Raw genomic sequence first — 25,507 nt, forward strand, 5'->3', positions numbered from 1 at the left:
ATAAAGAAACATTAGTAAAAATCCTATTGATTGGAAAAAACTGTATTGACGTCTGTGATCACACGGCATTTGTTCCATTATTTTATCCTTGCCAAAATGGAAATTTAAAACTCGCAAATTTGCTAATAGACTGTGGTGCAAATCTTCACTCGCATAGCTGGGAAGACTGTGTGGCTATTTATAGCAATGACAAGAATATTTCTGTTTTTAAGACAGTTTCTTCAAATATAAGGACTGTTAAGAAATACATCTATGGAAATGTACAGAACACTAAAGGATAATCCCTTCTTCATATTGCAGTAACTGCCAATCAAGAAACATTAGTAAAAATCCTATTGTTTGGAAATAACTGTATTGACGTCTGTGATCACACGGCATTTGTCGCATTGTTTTATGCTAGCCAAAATGGAAATTTAAAACTCGCAAATTGGCTAATAGACTGTGGTGCAAACCTTCACTCGCATAGCTGGGAAGACTGTGTCGCTATTTAGTGCAATGACAAGAATATAAGAACTCTTCAGAAATACATCTATGTAAATGTACAGAACACTAAAGGATAATCCGTTCTTCATATTGCAGTAACTGCCAATCAAGAAAAATTAGTCAAAATCCTATTGATTGGAAAAAAATGCATTGACATCTGTGATCACACGACATTTTTGGCATTGTTACCAAAATGGAAATTTAAAACTCGCAAATTGGCTAATAGACTGTGGTGCAAATCTTCACTCGCATAGCTGGGAAGACTGTGTCGCTATTTATAGCAATGACAAGAATATTTCTGTTTTTAAGACAGTTTCTTCAAATATAAGGACTGTTAAGAAATACATCTATGGAAATGTACATAACACTAAAGGATAATCCCTTCTTCATATTGCAGTAACTGCCAATCAAGAAACATTAGTAAAAATCCTATTGATTGGAAATAACTGTATTGACGTCTGTGATCACACGGCATTTGTCGCATTGTTTTATGCTAGCCAAAATGGAAATTTAAAACTCGCAAATTGGCTAATAGACTGTGGTGCAAACCTTCACTCGCATAGCTGGGAAGACTGTGTCGCTATTTAGTGCAATGACAAGAATATACGAACTGTTCAGAAATACATCTATGTAAATGTACAGAACACTAAAGGATAATCCCTTCTTCATATTGCAGTAACTGCCAATCAAGAAACATTAGTAAAAATCCTATTGATTGGAAAAAACTGCATTGACGTCTGTGATCACACGGCATTTGTGGCATTGTTTTATACTAGCCAAAATGGAAATTTAAAACTCGCAAATTGGCTAACAGACTGTGGTGCAAAACTTCACTCGCATACCTGAGAAGACTAGGTCGCTATTTATAGCAATCAAAGGAATATTTCTGTTTTTAAGACAGTTTCTTCATATATGAAAACTGTTCAGAAAGGAACAGATGTAAACGTACAGAATAATAAAGGATAATTCCTTTTCATATTGCAGTAACTGCCAATCAAGAAACATTAGTCAAAATCCTATTGATTGGAAATAACTGTATTGACGTCTGTGATCACACGGCATCTGTTGCATTGTTTTATCCTTCCCAAAATGAAAATTTAAAACTCGAAATTTGTTGGTAGACTGTGGTGAAAGCCTTCACTCGCATAGCTGGGAAGTCTGTGTCGCTATTTATAGCAATGACAAGAATATTTCTGTTTTCAAGACAGTTTCTTCATATATGAGAACTGTTCAGAAAGGAACAGGTGTAAACATACACACTACTAAAGGATAATCCCTTCTTCATATTGCAGTAACTGCCAATCAAGAAACATTAGTAAAAATCCTATTGATTGGAAATAACTGTATTGACGTCTGTGATCACACGGCATTTGTCGCATTGTTTTATGCTAGCCAAAATGGAAATTTAAAACTCGCAAATTGGCTAATAGACTGTGGTGCAAACCTTCACTCCCATAGCTGGGAAGACTGTGTCGCTATTTAGTGCAATGACAAAAATATAAGAACTGTTCAGAAATACATCTATGTAAATGTACAGAACACTAAAGGATAATCCCTTCTTCATATTGCAGTAACTGCCAATCAAGAAAAATTAGTCAAAATCCTATTGATTGGAAAAAAATGCATTGACATCTGTGATCACACGACATTTTTGGCATTGTTACCAAAATGGAAATTTAAAACTCGCAAATTGGCTAATAGACTGTGGTGCAAACCTTCACTCGCATAGCTGGGAAGACTGTGTCGCTATTTAGTGCAATGACAAGAATATTTCTGTTTTTATAACATTTTCTCAGTAATTAAGGAATTGCCTCGGACAGAATCAATTACGTTTGAACGTAATTCGAAGAAACATTTAAAATGTTATAGACATGAGCAGTCTATTACAGACATAGATTAACAAGCGTTTAAGCAGTGGAAAAGCCACCTGTTGAAGTTGAACAACCTTCCCATACTTGGGAAACATCCTTCTCTCCTGTATGAGAACTGTTAAGAAAGGAACACATGTAAATATACAGAACACAAAAAGGATAATCCCTTCTTCATATTGCAGTAGCTGCCAATCAAGAAACATTAGTAAAAATCCTATTGATTGGAAAAAACTGCATTGACGTCTGTGATCACACGGCATTTGTCGCATTGTTTTATGCTAGCCAAAATGGAAATTTAAAACTCGCAAATTGGCTAACAGACTGTGGTGCAAAACTTCACTCGCATACCTGGGAAGACTAGGTCGCTATTTATAGCAATCAAAGGAATATTTCTGTTTTTAAGACAGTTTCTTTATATATGAAAACTGTTCAGAGAGGAACAGATGTAAACGTACCGAATAATAAAGGATAATTCCTTTTCATATTGCAGTAACTGCCAATCAAGAAACATTAGTCAAAATCCTATTGATTGGAAATAACTGTATTGACGTCTGTGATCACACGGCATTTGTTGCATTGTTTTATCCTTCCCAAAATGGAAATTTAAAACTCGAAATTTGTTGGTAGACTGTGGTGAAAGCCTTCACTCGCATATCTGGGAAGACTGTGTCGCTATTTAGTGCAATGACAAGAATATTTCTGTTTTTAAGACAGTTTCTTCATATATGAGAACTGTTCAGAACGGAACAGATGTAAACATACAGACTACTAAAGGATAATCCCTTCTTCATATTGCAGTAACTGCCGATCAAGAAACACTAGTAAAAATCCTATTGATAGGAAGAAACTGCATTGACATCTGTGATCACACGACATTTGTGGCATTGTTGCCAAAATGGAAATTTAAAACTCGCAAATTGACTAATAGACTGTGGTGCAAACCTTCACTCGCATAGCCTGGGAAGACTAGGTAGCTATTTATAGCAATGACAAGAATATTTCTGTTTTTATAACATTTTCTCAGTAATTAAGGAATTGCCTTGGACAGAATCAATTACGTTTGAACGTAATTCGAAGAAACATTTAAAATGTTATAGACATGAGCAGTCTATTACAGACATAGATTAACAAGCGTTTAAGCAGTGGAAAAGCCACCTGTTGAAGTTGAACAACCTTCCCATACTTGGGAAACATCCTTCTCTCCTGTATGAGAACTGTTAAGAAAGGAACACATGTAAATATACAGAACACAAAAAGAGTGAGTGAGTGAGTGAGTGATTATGGCGCAAAAACCAGAGATGATTATGACGCGCCAAACAAAAGATGAGATGATTACAATTGATGACATTAAAATTCAATAAATAAAAACAAGTAGATAAATGTACCAAATCCAGAGGATGAAGTCATATAAAAACAAGTTAAAAGCACATATTAACATTCAAGACACAGTCTTCAAAACAAATTACATTTGGTAATAAAACCCAATCTCTTTTAAATAATAAAATAAATTAGAATTGACCTCTCTTCCGATTAAACGGTCGAGAGGTAAGTCACAGCTATTAAAATATTTCTGGCGAAGACTATTAAAACATGGACACTCAATTAAAATATGACGAACAGATAAACAAACATTACAATTAAAACAAACAGGCTCATTTTCAGCTTTAAGAAGATAGCTATGTGTAACTCTGGTATGACCAATTCTGAGTCGAGTCAAAAGAGCGTCCTCTTTACGATTTCCAGCAAAATCCCAATGCTCAATTCTAGGTTTGACGTTTCTCAACTTGTTGTGATGCTGAACATCCCAAATTTGCTGCCATTTTTTTCGTATCTTTCCCTTGATGACACAGCAGATGTCTCTAAAAGGGATAAGGCGACTGGACAGTTCGACAGCAGATTTTGCCGCGATGTCTGCAAGCTCGTTTCCCTTTATTCCCGTATGCCCGGGAACCCAGCAGTACAGGATTTCATATCCTCGTATCATTAAATTTCTATGAATTTTGAGAACATCCACTACCACAGGATTCTGAGCGTTGGGAAAAGCTTCCAAGGATTTAAGAGCACTATACGAGTCTGTGTAAACTATGAACTTTTTGTGGCAGAGCTTTGAGATGTACAAAAGAGCATAATATATTGCAGTTAGTTCAGATGTTAGGACAGAGAAAGCATGGTGCAGGCATCTGCCCTCTATGTAATTTTCAAATACAAAAGCCATCCCCACATGATCATTTGACTTTGATCCATCTGTGTATATCGGATAATAACTGCTATATTTGTGCCTGTGCTCAGCGAAAATTTGTCTGTAAACGATCTCGTTAGTGCTCGCCTTTACGTGATGTTTAAAAACATCAAGAAGCTGGATCCGTGAATTTTCCCAAGGTGGAATTTCAAAATTCTGTACTGCTTGGGGGTGCATATCAGAGAGGGAGAGTTCCTCAATGACAGGGCGAACTCTTAAAGGGAAAGTAGGAACACAGGATGGACGTGTTTCAAATAATGTGTTACACTCATTATCAAGTAAGCACAGCTTATTGGGATGTTCAGGTTGAGATAGAGTATTAAAATATTGCAAAAGGGACAATTGCTCACGCCTCAGATAAAGTGATGGTTCGTTACAGTCAACATATAGGCTCTGCACAGGAGAAGTCCTGAAAGCTCCTGAACAAATCCGCAGACCTTGATGGTGAACAGGATCCAGTTTTAACAAAACAGATGAGCGAGCGGATCCATAAACAACTGAGCCATAGTCCAGTTTAGAGCGGATAAGCGCTCTGTAAATGCGAAGCATGGAGCAACGCTCTGCACCCCAGGAGGTGTTCGCCAACACTTTTAAAATATTTAGTGTTTTTAGACACTTCTTTCTCAGGTTTAAAACATGAGAAAGGAAAGTCAATTTTCGGTCGAACGTCACTCCTAAAAATTTTACTTCAGGCGCAACTGGAATAATTGTACCATTCAAGTATAACTCAGGTTCAGGATGGAGACCTCGCTTCCTACAAAAGTGCACGCAGACAGTTTTCTGTTTCGAAAATGTAAATCCCTGTTTGTCTGACCATTCTTGGATCTTAATCAGAGCCATCTGCAGTTGCCTCTCTACATATCTCATGTCTGCTCCTCGACAGCTAATCTGCAGATCATCAACATATAGAGATCCCAAGATGGTGGGAGGAAGTTCTTTTAGTACAGAATTTATTTTTAAACTAACTGTCAGTAACTGTCAATCAAGAAACATTAGTAAAAATCCTATTGATTGGAAAAAACTGCATTGACGTCTGTGATCACACGGCATTTGTGGCATTGTTTTATACTAGCCAAAATGGAAATTTAAAACTCGCAAATTGGCTAACAGACTGTGGTGCAAAACTTCACTCGCATACCTGAGAAGACTAGGTCGCTATTTATAGCAATCAAAGGAATATTTCTGTTTTTAAGACAGTTTCTTCATATATGAAAACTGTTCAGAAAGGAACAGATGTAAACGTACAGAATAATAAAGGATAATTCCTTTTCATATTGCAGTAACTGCCAATCAAGAAACATTGGTCAAAATCCTATTGATTGGAAATAACTGTATTGACCTCTGTGATCACACGGCATCTGTTGCATTGTTTTATCCTTCCCAAAATGAAAATTTAAAACTCGAAATTTGTTGGTAGACTGTGGTGAAAGCCTTCACTCGCATAGCTGGGAAGTCTGTGTCGCTATTTATAGCAATGACAAGAATATTTCTGTTTTTAAGACAGTTTCTTCATATATGAGAACTGTTCAGAAAGGAACAGGTGTAAACATACACACTACTAAAGGATAATCCCTTCTTCATATTGCAGTAGCTGCCAATCAAGAAACATTAGTAAAAATCCTATTAATTGGAAAAAACTGTATTGACGTCTGTGATCACACGGCATTTGTTCCATTATTTTATCCTTGCCAAAATGGAAATTTAAAACTCGCAAATTTGCTAATAGACTGTGGTGCAAATCTTCACTCGCATAGCTGGGAAGACTGTGTCGCTATTTATAGCAATGACAAGAATATTTCTGTTTTTAAGACAGTTTCTTCAAATATAAGGACTGTTAAGAAATACATCTATGGAAATGTACAGAACACTAAAGGATAATCCCTTCTTCATATTGCAGTAACTGCCAATCAAGAAACATTAGTAAAAATCCTATTGATTGGAAAAAACTGCATTGACGTCTGTGATCACACGGCATTTGTGGCATTGTTTTATACTAGCCAAAATGGAAATTTAAAACTCGCAAATTGGCTAACAGACTGTGGTGCAAAACTTCACTCGCATACCTGGGAAGACTAGGTCGCTATTTATAGCAATCAAAGGAATATTTCTGTTTTTAAGACAGTTTCTTCATATATGAAAACTGTTCAGAAAGGAACAGATGTAAACGTACAGAATAATAAAGGATAATTCCTTTTCATATTGCAGTAACTGCCAATCAAGAAACATTAGTCAAAATCCTATTGATTGGAAATAACTGTATTGACGTCTGTGATCACACGGCATCTGTTGCATTGTTTTATCCTTCCCAAAATGAAAATTTAAAACTCGAAATTTGTTGGTAGACTGTGGTGAAAGCCTTCACTCGCATAGCTGGGAAGTCTGTGTCGCTATTTATAGCAATGACAAGAATATTTCTGTTTTCAAGACAGTTTCTTCATATATGAGAACTGTTCAGAAAGGAACAGGTGTAAACATACACACTACTAAAGGATAATCCCTTCTTCATATTGCAGTAACTGCCAATCAAGAAACATTAGTAAAAATCCTATTGATTGGAAATAACTGTATTGACGTCTGTGATCACACGGCATTTGTCGCATTGTTTTATGCTAGCCAAAATGGAAATTTAAAACTCGCAAATTGGCTAATAGACTGTGGTGCAAACCTTCACTCGCATAGCTGGGAAGACTGTGTCGCTATTTAGTGCAATGACAAGAATATAAGAACTGTTCAGAAATACATCTATGTAAATGTACAGAACACTAAAGGATAATCCCTTCTTCATATTGCAGTAACTGCCAATCAAGAAAAATTAGTCAAAATCCTATTGATTGGAAAAAAATGCATTGACATCTGTGATCACACGACATTTTTCGCGATGTTACCAAAATGGAAATTTAAAACTCGCAAATTGGCTAATAGACTGTGGTGCAAACCTTCACTCGCATAGCTGGGAAGACTGTGTCGCTATTTAGTGCAATGACAAGAATATTTCTGTTTTTAAGACAGTTTCCTCAAAAATAAGAACTGTTCAGAAATACATCTATGTAAATGTACAGAACACTAAAGGATAATCCCTTCTTCATATTGCAGTAACTGCCGATCAAGAAACACTAGTAAAAATCCTATTGATTGGAAAATACTCGCATAGCTGGGAAGACTGTGTCGCTATTTATAGCAATGACAAGAATATTTCTGTTTTTAAGACAGTTTCTTCAAATATAAGGACTGTTAAGAAATACATCTATGGAAATGTACAGAACACTAAAGGATAATCCCTTCTTCATATTGCAGTAACTGCCAATCAAGAAACATTAGTAAAAATCCTATTGATTGGAAAAAACTGCATTGACGTCTGTGATCACACGGCATTTGTGGCATTGTTTTATACTAGCCAAAATGGAAATTTAAAACTCGCAAATTGGCTAACAGACTGTGGTGCAAAACTTCACTCGCATACCTGAGAAGACTAGGTCGCTATTTATAGCAATCAAAGGAATATTTCTGTTTTTAAGACAGTTTCTTCATATATGAAAACTGTTCAGAAAGGAACAGATGTAAACGTACAGAATAATAAAGGATAATTCCTTTTCATATTGCAGTAACTGCCAATCAAGAAACATTAGTCAAAATCCTATTGATTGGAAATAACTGTATTGACGTCTGTGATCACACGGCATCTGTTGCATTGTTTTATCCTTCCCAAAATGAAAATTTAAAACTCGAAATTTGTTGGTAGACTGTGGTGAAAGCCTTCACTCGCATAGCTGGGAAGTCTGTGTCGCTATTTATAGCAATGACAAGAATATTTCTGTTTTCAAGACAGTTTCTTCATATATGAGAACTGTTCAGAAAGGAACAGGTGTAAACATACACACTACTAAAGGATAATCCCTTCTTCATATTGCAGTAACTGCCGATCAAGAAACACTAGTAAAAATCCTATTGATTGGAAAAAAACTGCATTGACATCTGTGATCACACGACATTTGTGGCATTGTTGCCAAAATGGAAATTTAAAACTCGCAAATTGACTAATAGACTGTGGTGCAAACCTTCACTCGCATAGCCTGGGAAGACTAGGTCGCTATTTATAGCAATGACAAGAATATTTCTGTTTTTATAACATTTTCTCAGTAATTAAGGAATTGCCTTGGACAGAATCAATTACGTTTGAACGTAATTCGAAGAAACATTTAAAATGTTATAGACATGAGCAGTCTATTACAGACATAGATTAACAAGCGTTTAAGCAGTGGAAAAGCCACCTGTTGAAGTTGAACAACCTTCCCATACTTGGGAAACATCCTTCTCTCCTGTATGAGAACTGTTAAGAAAGGAACACATGTAAATATACATAACACAAAAAGGATAATCCCTTCTTCATATTGCAGTAGCTGCCAATCAAGAAACATTAGTAAAAATCCTATTGATTGGAAAAAACTGCATTGACGTCTGTGATCACACGGCATTTGTCGCATTGTTTTATGCTAGCCAAAATGGAAATTTAAAACTCGCAAATTGGCTAACAGACTGTGGTGCAAAACTTCACTCGCATACCTGGGAAGACTAGGTCGCTATTTATAGCAATCAAAGGAATATTTCTGTTTTTAAGACAGTTTCTTTATATATGAAAACTCTTCAGAGAGGAACAGATGTAAACGTACCGAATAATAAAGGATAATTCCTTTTCATATTGCAGTAACTGCCAATCAAGAAGCATTAGTCAAAATCCTATTGATTGGAAATAACTGTATTGACGTCTGTGATCACACGGCATTTGTTGCATTGTTTTATCCTTCCCAAAATGGAAATTTAAAACTCGAAATTTGTTGGTAGACTGTGGTGAAAGCCTTCACTCGCATATCTGGGAAGACTGTGTCGCTATTTAGTGCAATGACAAGAATATTTCTGTTTTTAAGACAGTTTCTTCATATATGAGAACTGTTCAGAACGGAACAGATGTAAACATACAGACTACTAAAGGATAATCCCTTCTTCATATTGCAGTAGCTGCCAATCAAGAAACAGTAAAAATCCTATTGATTGGAAATAACTGTATTGACGTCTGTGATCACACGGCATTTGTCGCATTGTTTTATGCTAGCCAAAATGGAAATTTAAAACACGCAAATTTGCTAATAGACTGTGGTGCAAATCTTCACTCGCATAGCTGGGAAGACTGTGTCGCTATTTATAGCAATGTCAAGAATATTTCTGTTTTTAAGACAGTTTCTTCAAATATAAGAACTGTTCAGAAATACATCTATGTAAATGTACAGAACACTAAAGGATAATCCCTTCTTCATATTGCAGTAACTGCCGATCAAGAAACACTAGTAAAAATCCTATTGATTGGAAAAAACTGCATTGACATCTGTGATCACACGGCATTTGTTCCATTATTTTATCCTTGCCAAAATGGAAATTTAAAACTCGCAAATTGGCTAACAGACTGTGGTGCAAAACTTCACTCGCATAGCTGGGAAGACTAGGTCCCTAATTATAGCAATCAAACGACATTTGTGGTCACACGACATTTGTGGCATTGTTACCAAAATGGAAATTTAAAACTCGCAAATTGGTCTGTGTCGCTATTTATAGCAATGACAAGAATATTTCTGTTTTTAAGACAGTTTCTTCATATATGAGAACTGTTCAGAAAGGAACAGGTGTAAACATACACACTACTAAAGGATAATCCCTTCTTCATATTGCAGTAGCTGCCAATAAAGAAACATTAGTAAAAATCCTATTGATTGGAAAAAACTGTATTGACGTCTGTGATCACACGGCATTTGTTCCATTATTTTATCCTTGCCAAAATGGAAATTTAAAACTCGCAAATTTGCTAATAGACTGTGGTGCAAATCTTCACTCGCATAGCTGGGAAGACTGTGTGGCTATTTATAGCAATGACAAGAATATTTCTGTTTTTAAGACAGTTTCTTCAAATATAAGGACTGTTAAGAAATACATCTATGGAAATGTACAGAACACTAAAGGATAATCCCTTCTTCATATTGCAGTAACTGCCAATCAAGAAACATTAGTAAAAATCCTATTGTTTGGAAATAACTGTATTGACGTCTGTGATCACACGGCATTTGTCGCATTGTTTTATGCTAGCCAAAATGGAAATTTAAAACTCGCAAATTGGCTAATAGACTGTGGTGCAAACCTTCACTCGCATAGCTGGGAAGACTGTGTCGCTATTTAGTGCAATGACAAGAATATAAGAACTCTTCAGAAATACATCTATGTAAATGTACAGAACACTAAAGGATAATCCGTTCTTCATATTGCAGTAACTGCCAATCAAGAAAAATTAGTCAAAATCCTATTGATTGGAAAAAAATGCATTGACATCTGTGATCACACGACATTTTTGGCATTGTTACCAAAATGGAAATTTAAAACTCGCAAATTGGCTAATAGACTGTGGTGCAAATCTTCACTCGCATAGCTGGGAAGACTGTGTCGCTATTTATAGCAATGACAAGAATATTTCTGTTTTTAAGACAGTTTCTTCAAATATAAGGACTGTTAAGAAATACATCTATGGAAATGTACATAACACTAAAGGATAATCCCTTCTTCATATTGCAGTAACTGCCAATCAAGAAACATTAGTAAAAATCCTATTGATTGGAAATAACTGTATTGACGTCTGTGATCACACGGCATTTGTCGCATTGTTTTATGCTAGCCAAAATGGAAATTTAAAACTCGCAAATTGGCTAATAGACTGTGGTGCAAACCTTCACTCGCATAGCTGGGAAGACTGTGTCGCTATTTAGTGCAATGACAAGAATATACGAACTGTTCAGAAATACATCTATGTAAATGTACAGAACACTAAAGGATAATCCCTTCTTCATATTGCAGTAACTGCCAATCAAGAAACATTAGTAAAAATCCTATTGATTGGAAAAAACTGCATTGACGTCTGTGATCACACGGCATTTGTGGCATTGTTTTATACTAGCCAAAATGGAAATTTAAAACTCGCAAATTGGCTAACAGACTGTGGTGCAAAACTTCACTCGCATACCTGAGAAGACTAGGTCGCTATTTATAGCAATCAAAGGAATATTTCTGTTTTTAAGACAGTTTCTTCATATATGAAAACTGTTCAGAAAGGAACAGATGTAAACGTACAGAATAATAAAGGATAATTCCTTTTCATATTGCAGTAACTGCCAATCAAGAAACATTAGTCAAAATCCTATTGATTGGAAATAACTGTATTGACGTCTGTCATCACACGGCATCTGTTGCATTGTTTTATCCTTCCCAAAATGAAAATTTAAAACTCGCAAATTTGCTAATAGACTGTGGTGCAAACCTTCACTCCCATAGCTGGAAAGACTGTGTCGCTATTTAGTGCAATGACAAGAATATTTCTGTTTTTAAGACAGTTTCTTCATATATGAGAACTGTTCAGAAAGGAACAGAAGTAAACATACAGACTACTAAAGGATAATCCCTTCTTCATATTGCAGTAGCTGCCAATCAAGAAACATTAGTAAAAATCCTATTGATTGGAAAAAACTGCATTGACGTCTGTGATCACACGGCATTTGTCGCATTGTTTTATGCTAGCCAAAATGGAAATTTAAAACTCGCAAATTGGCTAACAGACTGTGGTACAAAACTTCACTCGCATACCTGGGAAGACTAGGTCGCTATTTATAGCAATCAAAGGAATATTTCTGTTTTTAAGACAGTTTCTTCATATATGAAAACTGTTCAGAGAGGAACAGATGTAAACGTACAGAATAATAAAGGATAATTCCTTTTCATATTGCAGTAACTGCCAATCAAGAAACATTAGTCAAAATCCTATTGATTGGAAAAAACTGTATTGACGTCTGTAATCACACGGCATTTGTTCCATTATTTTATCCTTGCCAAAATGGAAATTTAAAACTCGCAAATTTGCTAATAGACTGTGGTGCAAACCTTCACTCCCATAGCTGGGAAGACTGTGTCGCTATTTAGTGCAATGACAAGAATATTTCTGTTTTTAAGACAGTTTCTTCAAATATAAGAACTGTTCAGAAATACATCTATGTAAATGTACAGAACACTAAAGGATAATCCCTTCTTCATATTGCAGTAACTGCCGATCAAGAAACACTAGTAAAAATCCTATTGATTGGAAAAAACTGCATTGACATCTGTGATCACACGACATTTGTGGCATTGTTGCCAAAATGGAAATTTAAAACTCGCAAATTGACTAATAGACTGTGGTGCAAACCTTCACTCGCATAGCCTGGGAAGACTAGGTCGCTATTTATAGCAATGACAAGAATATTTCTGTTTTTATAACATTTTCTCAGTAATTAAGGAATTGCCTTGGACAGAATCAATTACGTTTGAACGTAATTCGAAGAAACATTTAAAATGTTAAAGACATGAGCAGTCTATTACAGACATAGATTAACAAGCTTTTAAGCAGTGGAAAAGCCACCTGTTGAAGTTGAACAACCTTCCCATACTTGGGAAACATCCTTCTCTCCTGTATGAGAACTGTTAAGAAAGGAACACATGTAAATATACAGAATACAAAAGGATAATCCCTTCTTCATATTGCAGTAGCTGCCAATCAAGAAACATTAGTAAAAATCCTATTGATTGGAAAAAACTGCATTCACGTCTGTGATCACACGGCATTTTTGGCATTCTTTTATGCTAGCCAAAATGGAAATTTAAAATACGCAAATTTGCTAATAGACTGTGGTGCAAATCTTCACTCGCATAGCTGGGAAGACTGTGTCGCTATTTATAGCAATGACAAGAATATTTCTGTTTTTAAGACAGTTTCTTCAAATATAAGAACTGTTCAGAAATACATCTATGTAAATGTACAGAACACTAAAGGATAATCCCTTCTTCATATTGCAGTAACTGCCAATCAAGAAACATTAGTAAAAGTCCTATTGATTGGAAAAAACTGCATTGACGTCTGTGATCATACGGCATTTGTCGCATTGTTTTATGCTAGCCAAAATGGAAATTTAAAACTCACAAATTGGCTAACAGACTGTGGTGCAAACCTTCACTCCCATAGCTGGGAAGACTGTGTCGCTATTTAGTGCAATGACAAGAATATTTCTGTTTTTAAGACAGTTTCTTCAAATATAAGAACTGTTCAGAAATACATCTATGTAAATGTACAGAACACTAAAGGATAATCCCTTCTTCATATTGCAGTAACTGTCAATCAAGAAACATTAGTAAAAATCCTATTGATTGGAAAAAACTGCATTGACGTCTGTGATCACACGGCATTTGTCGCATTGTTTTATGCTAGCCAAAATGGAAATTTAAAACACGCAAATTTGCTAATAGACTGTGGTGCAAACCTTCACTCGCATAGCTGGGAAGACTGTTTCGCTATTTAGTGCAATGACAAGAATATAAGAACTGATTAGACTGATATAGACTGTGGTGAGCCTTCACTCGCATAGCTGGGAAGTCTGTGTCGCTATTTATAGCAATGACAAGAATATTTCTGTTTTTAAGACAGTTTCTTCATATATGAGAACTCTTCAGAAATACATCTATGTAAATGTACAGAACACTAAAGGATAATCCCTTCTTCATATTGCAGTAACTGCCAATCAAGAAACATTAGTAAAAATCTTATTGATTGGAAAAAACTGCATTGACATCTGTGATCACACGACATTTGTGGCATTGTTGCCAAAATGGAAATTTAAAACTCGCAAATTGGCTAATAGACTGTGGTGCAAACCTTCACTCGCATAGCCTGGGAAGACTGTGTCGCTATTTATAGCAATGAAAAGAATATTTCTGTTTTTAAGAGTGTCTTCATAGATAAGAACTGTTCAGAAATCATCTATGTAAATGTACAGAACACTAAAGGATAATCCCTTCTTCATATTGCAGTAGCTGCCAATCAAGAAACATTAGTAAAAATCCTATTGATTCGAAAAAACTGTATTGACGTCTGTGATCACACGACATTTATTGCATTGTTTTATCCTTGCCAAAATGGAAATTTAAAACCCGAAATTTGTTGGTAGACTGTGGTGAAAGCCTTCACTCGCATAGCTGGGAAGACTGTGTCGCTATTTATAGCAATGACAAGAATATTTCTGTTTTTAAGAGTGTCTTCATATATAAGAACTGTCCAGAAATCATCTATGTAAATATACAGAACACTAAAGGATAATCCCTTCTTCATATTGCAGTAACTGCCAATCAAGAAACATTAGTAAAAATCTTATTGATTGGAAAAAACTGCATTGACATCTGTGATCACACGACATTTGTGGCATTGTTGCCAAAATGGAAATTTAAAACTCGCAAATTGGCTAATAGACTGTGGTGCAAACCTTCACTCGCATAGCCTGGGAAGACTGTGTCGCTATTTATAGCAATGAAAAGAATATTTCTGTTTTTAAGAGTGTCTTCATAGATAAGAACTGTTCAGAAATCATCTATGTAAATGTACAGAACACTAAAGGATAATCCCTTCTTCATATTGCAGTAGCTGCCAATCAAGAAACATTAGTAAAAATCCTATTGATTGGAAAAAACTGTATTGACATCTGTGAACACACGACATTTGTGGCATTGTTGCCGAAATTGGAAATTTAAAACTCGCAAATTTATTGGTAGATTGTGGTGCAAGACTTCACTCGCATAGCTGGGAAGACTGTGTCGCTATTTCATTCCAAGCAATAACAAGAATATTTCCGTTTTTATAACATTTTCTCAGAAATCAAGGAATTGCCTTGGACACAAACAATTACGTTTGAACGTAATTCGAAGAAACATTTAAAATGTTAAAGTCATAGGCAGTCTATTACAGACATAGGAGTCGGTAATAGATTTTTAGATTAACAAGCGTTCAAGCAGTGGAAAATCCGGCTGTTGAAGTTAAACATGCTTCCAATACTTGGGAATCCTCCTTCTCTCATGTATGAGAACTGTTAAGAAACGAACACATGTAAATGTACAGAACACTAAAGGATAATCCCTTCTTCATATTGTAGTAGCTGCCAATCAAGAAACATTAGTAAAAATCCTACTAATTGGAAAAAACTGCATTGACATCTGTGATCACACGACATTTGTGGCATTGTTGCCAAAATGGAAATTTAAAACTCCCAAATCGGCTAATAGACTGTGGTGCAAACCTTCACTCGCATAGCCTGGGAAGACTAGGTCGCTATTTATAGCAATGACAAGAATATTTCTGTTTTTATAACATTTTCTCAGAAATTAAGGAATTGCCTTGGACAGAATCAATTACGTTTGAACGTAACTCGAAGAAACATTTAAAATGTTAAAGACATAAGCAGTCTATTACAGACATAGATTAACAAGCGTTCAAGCAGTGGAAAAGCCACCTGTTGAAGTTGAACAACCTTCCCATACTTGGGAATCATCCTTCTCTCATGTATGAGAACTGTTAAGAAAGGAACACATGTAAATATACAGAACACTGTTTTTAAGACAGTTTCTTCATATATGAGAACTGTTCAGAAAGGAACAGATGTAAACTGTTAGCATAAATTTAGGTATTTTGCATAATGAAACTCGAAGGCATACGAAACGAACGTGCGCCAAGGTATATATTGGCGAGAGAAAGTAAAGCTCGTGTGCAATGCAGTATATTTGATTTTCACCCTAGCTACTTGTACCTGGCCAAAGGTCTAATCCAGTAGTACTTTCTTCTGTTTCAGGTACGATGGCAAAGTATATTCCTGTTTATTTTCTTATTGCCTTATATAGGTAAGCCTGATGATATTTAGTACTGATGATGATTCTCTGTAAGTTATTCTTTTCAATACTTCAGAATTTTAATGTACGGGAACATTATTACTTTTGTTATGCTTAAGTTAAGCAAAATTATCCTATTAAATAAAGATTTCGTAGTTAAAATTTTTGACTTATGATTCTTTAATTCTGTGCTTGAGGAAACGTACTCATTACGCCTTCAGTGCTAATGCACAACCAACAATTGATTATGAGACTGAGAAATTGAAATTTTGTAATGTTGTAAGATTCCAGTGGCATAAAGTGTTAGAACTCTTTGTTGAAAATACTAGTTACAAAGTTTAAAAGAATAATTGTAACAAGTAATAATGTCTATTCTAAAAGAATCAATTTGGATAGAAAAATTAACAGATGAAAATTATTCAGTATGGAAATTTAAAATAAAATAACTTCTAATAAAAGAAGGTTTAGATGATGTTGTATTCGAAGAAAAACCGGAAACTGATACTGATATTTGGTTAAAGAATGATCGTAAAGCTAAAGCTTTAATGTGTCTAAACATTTCGGATTCGCAAATTATCCATGTTTTACATAGTAAATCTGCAAAAGAAGTTTGGCAGAAGTTAAAATGTGTCCATGAACGTGTAAATTTAACAAATAAGTTATTTCTTCTTAGAAAATTATATTCCATTAGATATAATGAAAGTTCTAAAATGCAGGAACATATCAAAGGAGTACTAGAACTGGCTGAAAAGCTGCGTAGTATAGGTGAAGAAATTAAAGAAAATAACTTAATCGCAATACTACTATGTTCTTTACCAAATTCATACAACTCCTTAATAACTGCAATAGAAAGTAAATCGGAAGCTGAATTGTCGCTAGAATATGTTAAAAACAAACTAATAGATGAGTATTGTAGACGTGTGGAAACTAAGAAAGTTCAAAAGTACGATTCAGTTGCTTTAAAAAGTAAGAGCGAAAATAAACCAAAATATGTTACACAATTTTGTACTTATTGTAAGAGAAATAACCATACGATAAATGACTGTTTCCATTTAAAACGCAACGCTAGAACTTCCCCGAAAACAGATGTAAATAATAGTAAATTAAGAAATTATTCTCAAAATTATAAAAGTAATGCATGCCAAATAGCAAATACACAAAGTGTAGAAAACATAATAAAACTTAAAGAAAATAAGTATCTTAAAAGTATTGAAACTGAAAATTCGCAGATTCAGTTTAATCAAGTTCTAAAAGTGGAAAATAAACATGAAAATACGCAAATGCAAGAATGGGTTATCGACTCAGGAGCCTCCACTCATATGACGAGTAATAAAAATTTTTTCTCTCAGTTAAATGACTCTAATAAACAAATAGTAACTGTAGCCAATGGTGCTAAATTAAATTCTTATGGTATTGGTGAAGGCTATTTTAAAGTTCAAAACTTAAAGGGTCAGGTTACACAAATAAAATTGGAAAATGAATTGTATGTACCAGGTTTAGGTAGTAATTTACTTTCTGTTCAATCTGTTACCAATAAAGGTTGCATTGTTACATTTGATAGTAATAAGTGTTACATAAAGCGTAACAATATACTCGTAGCCGACGGCAACGCTCAGCAAGGTTTATATAAATTGACCGTAAACCCAATTGATGAGAAAGCATACTTAGCTAATAATGTTTCATGTTCAAATACGAACTGTATACTAAAATGGCATCAAAGATTAGGCCACAGAAATATAGATGCCATAAAAACACTTGAGAAAAATGATTTGGCAGACGGCATTAAACTTGGCAAATGCACTCATAGTGTGGAATGTTCTACTTGTGTAAAAGCGAAACTAACTGAAACACCTTATCCCAAAACTAGTTTTAGATCTAAAAATCCACTGGATTTAGTGCACACAGATGTGTGTGTGGGCCAATTGAAGTCAACAGCTTAGGAGGGAAAAGATATTTCGTAACTTTCATTGATGACTATTCGCGTTATACTCAAATTTATTTTATTACTTCAAAAGATGAAGTATTCGAGAAACTTAAACAGTATGTTGCATCGACAACAAATAAATTTAGAAAGAAAATAAAGGTTCTCAGATCCGACAACGGTACAGAATACTGTAACGAAAGTACTGAAAATTATTTAAAGAAACTCGGCATTTTTCACCAAACTTCGGTTCCTTATTGTCCGGCACAGAACGGCGTCGCAGAAAGGAAAAATCGCTCTTTAATAGAAATGACAAAAGCCTTGCTAATAAACTCTAAATTACCGAAAGGATTCTGGGCTGAAGCAGCAGCTACTGCTGCATATCTTCAAAATAGGTTACCAACTAAAGCCACAGATAGAACACCATATGAATTGTGGAATGGTAGAAAACCAAACTTAAGTCACTTACGAGTATTTGGCTGTACAGTATTTTATTATGTGAACAAACAAAAACGGCGTAAATTCGACAACAGAGCCGAAGAAGGAATATTCGTAGGATACGATTTACGAAGTAAGGGATACAGGATTTATGTAGGTGGAAGAAAAATAATAGTAAGTAGAACTGTTAAATTTTCAGAAAACTCGTCTTTACCTGACAAACTTGCAGAAAATAATGCTGAAGATTTAGAATTAATTCACTTCAATAACTCGCAAGATGATGAAGAAAATAATGAAGAAACGTCTCTTGGCGATGATTTTACAGAAGATTCAAAAAGTTCCGAAAAGTTAATTAAATGTGAAGAAAATGTAGAAAGAAGGGTTTCTAGTAGATCAACCAAAGGGGTCCCACCGGAAAGATTCTCTTATAAAGCAGAAGACGAAGAATCAATCTTCCTTAAAATTAAAGATCCAGAAAGCTTTGAAGAAATTCTAAACTTACCAAAACGTGAACAAGAAGCTTGGATCAAGGCTATGCAAGAAGAAATACATTCTCTAAAAGAAAATGAAACCTATAAACTTACAGAATTACCACCAGGAAAACATGCAGTAGGCAGCAAATGGGTGTTTAAGACAAAATATGATGAAACTGGTAAAAATATAAAATACAAAGCACGCTTAGTAGCCAAAGGATTTACTCAAAAATACGGCAGTGATTATGATGAAACTTTTTCACCAGTAGTGAAACACACTACGATAAGAGTTTCCTTAGCATGGGCAGCGTATAATAATGCCAAGGTACATCAACTAGATGTTAAAACAGCTTTTTTGTACGGCAACTTAAATGAAGAAATATATATGGAACAACCAGAAGGATTCGTGGTTCCGGAAGAAAGACATAAAGTTTGTAAATTACAGAAATCGATTTATGATCTCAAACAAGCAGCTAGGTGCTGGAATGCAGAAATTGAAAATACACTGAAGAATCTGGGGTTCAGTCAAAGCAAAGCAGATCCATGTCTTTTCACAAAAGTGGTTCGTGATAAAAGAATTAATTTAATAGTGTATCTTGATGACATCCTAATAAGTTCTACAGAAGAAGGAATAATTCTTCAAACAATTAATGATTTAAAGAAACGTTACCAAATAACGCATCTTGGTGAAGCTAAATATTTCTTAGGCATGGAAATAAATCGCAAGGAAGAGGGAAGTTATCTCTTATCACAGAAAAATAAAATAAATCAACTTGTCAAGCAATTTCAACTTGAAGAAGCGAAACCCGCCAGCACACCAATGGAAACAAACTATTATAACCTAAACAAGGAAGAAAATCTCCTAACTTCAAATGATAAATTTCGCCAAGCTATTGGAAGTCTTTTGTATATATCGTCTATCACAAGACCAGATATCACAGCTTCGACTCACATACTCAGCAGAAGGTGTAATAATCCACGTCAAAAGGACTGGAATGCTGTTAAAAGAATCATTAGATACTTAAACACGACAAAGAACCTATCCTTACAAATTTCGTCGAGTGAAGAACCTAATATTACAGTTTATTCAGATGCTGATTGGGGACAAGATATTGAAGATAGAAAATCTACGTCAGGAAGTGTTATTTTATTAGGAAGGAACTGTATTTCATGGTTTTCAAGAAAACAAACTTGTGTTTCTTTATCCTCAGCAGAAGCTGAATATGTTGCACTATCGCAAGCTACGCAAGAACTATTACGGCTATTAAAATTAACAGAAGATTTCAATCTACCCCAAACTCTACCGATAAAGGTATTTGAAGATAATCAGTCTACTATAAGACTTGTAGAATCTGAAAAATTCAGTTCACGCACAAAACATATTGATACAAAAGTTCATCATATACGCGACTTGAATGACAAAGGAATAGTAAAACTTGCTTATCTTTCAACAGAGCAAATGATTGCTGATATTATGACTAAACCAATTCCTAAAGCTAAATTTCAGTTTTGCAGGAATGAATTACAATTGGTATGAGTTTCATTAGCAAAACAGGGGCAATGTTAGCATAAATTTAGGTATTTTGCATAATGAAACTCGAAGGCATACGAAACGAACGTGAGCCAAGGTATATATTGGCGAGAGAAAGTAAAGCTCGTGTGCAATGCATTATATTTGATTTTCACCCTAGCTACTTGTACCTGGCCAAAGGTCTAATCCAGTAGTACTTTCTTCTCTTTCAGGTACGATGGCAAAGTATATTCCTGTTTATTTTCTTATTGCCTTATATAGGTAAGCCTGATGATATTTAGTACTGATGATGATTCTCTGTAAGTTATTCTTTTCAATACTTCAGAATTTTAATGTACGGGAACATTATTACTTTTGTTATGCTTAAGTTAAGCAAAATTATCCTATTAAATAAAGATTTCGTAGTTAAAATTTTTGACTTATGATTCTTTAATTCTGTGCTTGAGGAAACGTACTCGTTACGCCTTCAGTGCTAATGCACAACCAACATAAACATACAGACTACTAAAGGATAATCCCTTCTTCATATTTCAATAGCTGCCAATCAAGAAACATTAGTAAAAATCCTATTGATTGGAAATAACTGCATTGACATCTGTGATCACACGACATTTGTGGCATTGTTGCCAAAATGGAAATTTAAAACTCGCAAATTGGCTAATAGACTGTGGTGCAAACCTTCACTCGCATAGCCTGGGAAGAAACACTAGGTCGCTATTTATAGCAATGACAAGAATATTTCTGTTTTTATAACATTTTCTCAGAAATTAAGGAATTGCCTTGGACAGAATAAATTACGTTTGAACGTAACTCGAAAAAACATTTAAAATGTTAAAGACATGGGCAGTCTATTACAGACATAGATTAACAAGCGTTCAAGCAGTGGAAAAGCCACCTGTTGAAGTTGAACAACCTTCCCATACTTGGGAATCATCCTTCTCTCATGTATGAGAACTGTTAAGAAAGGAACACATGTAAATATACAGAACACAAAAGGATAATCCCTTCTTCATATTGCAGTAGCTGCCAATCAAGAAACATTAGTAAAAATGCTATTGATTGGAAAAAACTGCATTCACGTCTGTGATCACACGGCATTTGTGGCATTGTTTTATGCTAGCCAAAATGGAAATTTAAAACTCGCAATTTGGCTAATAGACTGTGGTGCAAAACTTCACTCGCATACCTGGGAAGACTAGGTCGCTATTTATAGCAATCAAAGGAATATTTCTGTTTTTAAGACAGTTTCTTCATATATGAAAACTGTTCAGAAAGGAACAGATGTAAACGTACAGTATAATAAAGGATAATTCCTTTTCATATTGCAGTAACTGCCAATCAAGAAACATTAGTCAAAATCCTATTGATTGGAAATAACTGTATTGACGTCTGTGATCACACGGCATTTGTTGCATTGTCTTATCCTTCCAAAATGGAAATTTAAAACTCGAAATTTGTTGGTAGACTGTGGTGAGCCTTCACTCGCATAGCTTGGGAAGTCTGTGTCGCTATTTATAGCAATGACAAGAATGTTTCTGTTTTTAAGACAGTGTCTTCATATATAAGAACTGTTCAGAAATCATCTATGTAAATGTACAGAACACTAAAAATAAACCCTTCTTCATATTGCAGTAACTGCCGATCAACAAACATTAGTAAAAATCCTATTGATTGGAAAAAACTGCATTGACATCTGTGATCACACGACATTTGTGGCATTGTTGCCAAAATGGAAATTTAAAACTCGCAAATTGGCTAATAGACTGTGGTGCAAACCTTCACTCGCATAGCCTGGGAAGACTAGGTCGCTATTTAAAGCAATGACAAGAATATTTCTGTTTTTATAACATTTTCTCAGAAATCAAGGAATTGCCTTCAACTGAATCAATTATGTTTGAACGTAATTCGAAGAAACATTTAAAATGTTAAAGACATGGGCAGTCTATTACAGACATAGGAGTCGGTAATAGATTTTTAGATTAACAAGCGTTCAAGCAGTGGAAAACCCGGCTGTTGAAGTTAAACATGCTTCCAATACTTGGGAATCATCCTTCTCTCATGTATGAGTACTGTTACGAAAGGAACACATGTAAATGTACAGAACACTAAAGGATAATCCCTTCTTCATATTGCAGTAGCTGCCAATCAAGAAACATTAGTAAAAATCCTACTAATTGGAAAAAACTGCATTGACGTCTGTGAACACACGACATTTGTGGCATTGTTGCCGAAATTGGAAATTTAGAACTCGTAAATTTATTGGTAGATTGTGGTGCAAGCCTTCACTCGCATAGCTGGGAAGACTGTGTCGCTATTTCAAACCAAACAATAACAAGAATATTTCCGTTTTTATAACAGTTTCTCAGAAATCAAGGAATTGCCTTCAACTGAATCAATTATGTTTGAACGTAATTCGAAGAAACATTTAAAATGTTAAAGACATGGGCAGTCTATTACAGACATAGATTAACAAGCGTTCAAGCAGTGGAAAAGCCACATGTTGAAGTTGAACAACCTTCCCATACTTGGGAATCATCCTTCTCTCATGTATGAGAACTGTTAAGAAAGGAACACATGTAAATATACAGAACACAAAAGGATAATCCCTTCTTCATATTGCAGTAGCTGCCAATCAAGAAACATTAGTAAAAATCCTATTGATTGGAAAAAATTGCATTGACGTCTGTGAACACACGGCATTTTTGGCATTGTTTTATGCTAGCCAAAATGGAAATTTAAAACACGCAAATTTGCTAATAGACTGTGGTGCAAATCTTCACTCGCATAGCTGGGAAGACTGTGTCGCTATTTATAGCAATGACAAGAATATTTCTGTTTTTAAGACAGTGTCTTCATATATAAGAACTGTTCACAAATCATCTACGTAAATGTACAGAACACTAAAAGATAAACCCTTCTTCATATTGCAGTAACTGCCAATCAAGAAACATTAGTAAAAATCCTATTGATTGGAAAAAACTGCATTCACGTCTGTGATCACACGGCATTTGTGGCATTGTTTTATGCTAGCCAAAATGGAAATTTAAAACTCGCAAATTGGCTAATAGACTGTGGTGCAAACCTTCACTCGCATAGCTGGGAAGTCTGTGTCGCTATTTATAGCAATGACAAGAATATTTCTGTTTTTAAGACAGTTTCTTCATATATGAGAACTGTTCAGAAAGGAACAGATGTAAACATACAGACTACTAAAGGATAATCCCTTCTTCATATTGCAGTAGCTGTTAATCAAGAAACATTAGTAAAAATCCTATTGATTGGAAAAAACTGTATTGACGTCTGTGATCACACGGCATTTGTTCCATTCTTTTATCCTTGCCAAAATGGAAATTTAAAACTCGCGAATTTGCTAATAGACTGTGGTGCAAACCTTCACTCGCATAGCTGGGAAGACTGTGTCGCTATTTATAGCAATGACAAGAATATTTCTGTTTTTAAGACAGTTTCTTCAAATATAAGAACTGTTCAGAAATACATCTATGTAAATGTACAGAACACAAAAGGATAATCCCTTCTTCATATTGCAGTAGCTCCAATCAAGAAACACTAGTAAAAATCCTATTGATTGGAAAAAACTGCATTGACATCTGTGATCACACGACATTTGTGGCATTGTTGCCAAAAATGGAAATTTAGAACTCGCAAATTTGTTATTAGATTGTGGTGCAAGCCTTCACTCGCATAGCTGGGAAGACTGTGTCGCTATTACAATCCAAGCAATCACAAGAATATTTTCGTTTTTCTAACAGTTTCTCAGAAATCAAGGAATTGTCTTGGACACAAACAATTACGTTTGAACGTAATTCGAAGAAACATTTCAAATGTTAAAGACATGGGCAGTCTATTACAGACATAGATTAACAAGCGTTCAAGCAGTGGAAAAGCCACCTGTTGAAGTTGAACAACCTTCCCATACTTGGGAATCATCCTTCTCTCATGTATGAGAACTGTTAAGAAAGGAACACATGTAAATATACAGAACACAAAAGGATAATCCCTTCTTCATATTGCAGTAGCTGCCAATCAAGAAACATTAGTAAAAATGCTATTGATTGGAAAAAACTGCATTCACGTCTGTGATCACACGGCATTTGTGGCATTGTTTTATGCTAGCCAAAATGGAAATTTAAAACTCGCAATTTGGCTAATAGACTGTGGTGCAAAACTTCACTCGCATACCTGGGAAGACTAGGTCGCTATTTATAGCAATCAAAGGAATATTTCTGTTTTTAAGACAGTTTCTTCATATATGAAAACTGTTCAGAAAGGAACAGATGTAAACGTACAGTATAATAAAGGATAATTCCTTTTCATATTGCAGTAACTGCCAATCAAGAAACATTAGTCAAAATCCTATTGATTGGAAATAACTGTATTGACGTCTGTGATCACACGGCATTTGTTGCATTGTCTTATCCTTCCAAAATGGAAATTTAAAACTCGAAATTTGTTGGTAGACTGTGGTGAGCCTTCACTCGCATAGCTTGGGAAGTCTGTGTCGCTATTTATAGCAATGACAAGAATGTTTCTGTTTTTAAGACAGTGTCTTCATATATAAGAACTGTTCAGAAATCATCTATGTAAATGTACAGAACACTAAAAATAAACCCTTCTTCATATTGCAGTAACTGCCGATCAAGAAACATTAGTAAAAATCCTATTGATTGGAAATAACTGCATTGACATCTGTGATCACACGACATTTGTGGCATTGTTGCCAAAATGGAAATTTAAAACTCGCAAATTGGCTAATAGACTGTGGTGCAA

Source organism: Stegodyphus dumicola, chromosome 7 (genome assembly GCF_044657685.1).
Source record: "Stegodyphus dumicola isolate Sdum_Otavi_A_Nest chromosome 7, ASM4465768v1".
NCBI classification, from domain to species: Eukaryota; Metazoa; Arthropoda; class Arachnida; order Araneae; family Eresidae; genus Stegodyphus; species Stegodyphus dumicola.